This window comes from Neovison vison, chromosome 12 (genome assembly GCF_020171115.1).
Source record: "Neovison vison isolate M4711 chromosome 12, ASM_NN_V1, whole genome shotgun sequence".
NCBI classification, from domain to species: domain Eukaryota; kingdom Metazoa; phylum Chordata; class Mammalia; order Carnivora; family Mustelidae; genus Neogale; species Neogale vison.
This window is the reverse complement of record NC_058102.1, coordinates 26049310-26052894: the sequence shown is the minus strand read 5'-3', so window position 1 is coordinate 26052894 and position 3585 is coordinate 26049310.

The following is a 3585-nucleotide window of genomic DNA, read 5'->3' as shown; positions in this document are numbered from 1 at the left end:
AGCCGGGCTCTGCAGTGTGACCTTCTGTATTCTGGTGTCCTGCTCAAAACTGGGGTTTAACCACCCCCCTCTGAAATGCTTCTTACTGAGAAAAATAACCCCCTATTGTCTGAGTCGCGTCTATCACCTGGCTGCCCAGAAAGCCGCCCAGCAACTTTGCCAGGCCGAGCGGCTGCACGACACTCCTGACACAGTCAAGTCGGAGCTGGTAGCTTGTTAGAGGGAAAAACGGTCAGTGTCCGACGAGAGACGGAACAAACGAAACATGTATAGGATGGGAAATTCCGCTGCCATTTAAAACAATATTTCAGAAGTATCTAAACGCAATGACCTAGGACGAGGTTCACATTTTGTTAAATTACATACAGACAGAGGAAAAAGACTAACAGGAAATACGTAAAAAAAAAAAAGTTCAAAGTCCAGTTTGGTGGCAAGTGTAACACAGGTGCATTCTATCTGCACAGAAAGCAGCAGGGTGGACACCTGCCCCGCCTGGGGAGGGGGGAGCGGGGTGGGGGGTGCGGAGGGGAAGGTGTATGGGGGAGGGGACTCTCACCTCCCAAGTTCTCAACTGTATACAAGTATTCCTTTCTCTTTTCATTTTCTTCCTTCCTTCCTTCCTTCCTTTTCTTTTTTTCAGATTTTACTTTTTTATTTGTCAGAGAGATAGAGCAAGAGAGCACAAGCAGGGAGAGCGGCAGGCAGAGGCAGAGGGAGAAGCAGGCTCCTCACTGAGCAATGAGCCAGATATGGGACTCGATCCCAGGACCCCAGAATCATGAACTGAGCCGAAAGCAGATGCTTTACCGACTGAGTCACCCAGGTGTTCCTTTTTCCACTAAAAGGTCAGTGAGTTTGGGTTCTTTATTTTTTTTAAGTTGACATTTTTGGAGGGAAAAGGATAATAACTTTTCTTCCCCCTTGGTGGAAGAATTAGGGGCATTTAAAAAAAATCTTTTTCTTTGTTTCTTCTCCAAATCATTATGTACTACAAAAATAAACACACACACACATACACGATAAAACTGCCCCCCCAGCCCCATTCAGGAACTGAACAACTGAGTCCTAAAGCCATGAGAGGCAGAAAACCAGAGCAGGATGGGGATCCTGGGGGGGGGGTGGATGGCCCTGAGTGGGGCAGCAGAGCCCAAGCAGAGAGAGAGGACACAGTCTGGGGGTAGACTGGTGGAGGATACAAGAGCCCAGAGGGGTGAAGACAGCTTCCTCGTATTTCAAAGCCTGCCCGGGAAGGGAGGGATCATCCCTGCAGCGGGGACCGCCCAGCCAGGGTGCTCTGAGTTCCCGGGGGTGGGAGGGTGAGGCGGCTTGGCGAGGAGCGTCAGCACCCAAAACCACCCGTGGGAGAGGTGTGGGGAGCAGAGACAGAAATCAGGGACACGCAGAGGGGTGGGCAAGCAGGCGAGTATAGGAGAGGCAATAGAAACCAGCATCTCACCGTGGGAGAAGGGACTTGCAAACAGGAAAAAGAAGAGAATGAGTTCACGCGTGTTACGGGGATCAGAGATGTGGGTGTGTGCTCGTGGTTTTCAAAATACAGATAGAGGCAGAAACAAGCTTAGAACTAAGCGTGTATCTATACGAATTTGTGTTTAAGCAAACAGAGATGTAGCCTTAGCTTGGGATCCTAAAATAAAGCATCACAGACCAGGTGGCTTAACCAGTGGGCGTTTACTTCTCAGTTCCAGAGGCTGTGAATCCAAGGGCGAGCTGTGGCAGACCTGACTCCTGGTGAGGGAGCCCTTCCTGGCATGTGGACAGCCACCTTCTCAGCTCACCTGGCTTTTCCTCAGCATACCCAGGTGCAGACAGACAGCTCTCTCACGTCTGGTGTAGAGAAGGCCACTAATCCCATCCGGAGGGCTTCTCTCTATGGTCTCATCTAACCCTAATTACCTCCCAAAGGCCCCATCTCCAAACATCATCACACTGGAGGGTAGGGGCTTCAACATATGAACGCCAGCATTCAGTCCACCAGATGTATAGGCGTGAACATATATCATATTTTATATTACATACCATGCCTCGATCCATATACAAGCACCACATGGGTTCCTTACCCCCGACAATGATCACCCTGGGAGGGGTGATACCTCAGTAGCAAAGAGCCAAGCTATCACCCAAATCTTGGTTTTTACATAATTTTCCACTTTACGAAAGCCGGATTCCGTGCAGAAAATGGCCCTTTCCAGCTCTAGCAAGGGAAAGCACAAAATGTGCCTGGAGCGAAAAGCAAGGTGTGGTCAAAAGGACTGTCAGAAGGACACAAAAGACAGCTTGAGTGAGTTCTCACTGGAACAGGGGACAATGGGCCATTGTGATGAAGACTAATAATCATGGGTTTTAACCCTTAGATTCAAAGAGGAAGTAGGATTTCATACTGATATAAGAAGTGAATAAATTGAAAGTTTGATACTGACTAGGAGGAACATAGTACCTTCCCACAAGTAATTTTTAATTACTAGAGGGGAAAACGTCTCTGCCGTGAAGCCTAGCAGATGCCACCTTAATCCAGGTATCAAAGTGAAATCATCAGTAATGGGACAAACCAAAACTGCAGCCCATATGAGAGGATACAATGATACAGCACCATTTCTGTGATGTTCCTGCCAAAGACAGATAACCTGAATGGAATCAAACACACCAGAAGGGACATTGGCCAAAGTAATTGGCCTGTCATCTTCTAAAGTGCCCAAATCACAAAAATCAAGGATAGGAAGAGGACAAAAGTGAAAACCCAATGCAACTCATAATTCTGAATGGGACGTTTTTGCTATGAAGGACATCGTTGAACTTGACTGAGGTCTGAGAGTTGGATGTCAGTAATAACATGCATCTAATGTCCTGATTGTTGATGGTGATAGTGTTTGTATGGAGGAGAATGTCTTTATCTTCAGGAATTACACACTAAAGTACTGTAGGTGACTGGACATCAGGTTGGCAACTTATTCTCAAGAGGTTTAGGAAAAATATAATTCTTTGTAGTAAATATCCAACTATTCTCTGTTTGTGATCCTCTCATAATTTAAAAATATTTTTTAAAAAAACAGTAAATTTGGGGTGCCTCAGTCAGGTGAGTGTCTGCCTTCAGCTCAGGTCATAATCCTGGGGTCCTGGGAACGAGTCCTGCGTTGGGCTCCCTGTTCAGCAGGAAGTTGGCTTCTCCCTCTGCTCCTTCCCTTGCTTGTGCTTTCTCTCTCTCAAATAAATAAATTAACTTAAAAAAAAATATTCTCTCATCAAAAAACCCCATAAAAATAATGTTTTCTATTTCTAAAACATAGAAGGTGTTTCTATTTACATATTTGAATTAAATATCCCTAAATATGTAATATATGTGATTACGTACTACATATTAACACACTGATAGCCTCTGAACATGCTACATGTGTAAACATGTAGTTCTGGAGCGTGGAGACAGACCTGGACCTCCTGGTGGGAAAACAGTGTCTGGCAAGCCCCTCTGGTTCCAAAGTTCTGGAGAGATGGGCTAGTCTTGCGGGGGGACAGGTGACTGCAGCTGGAGGCTGGGCCCTGCTGTAGCACCTAGACTCCCACTTCTGAAGG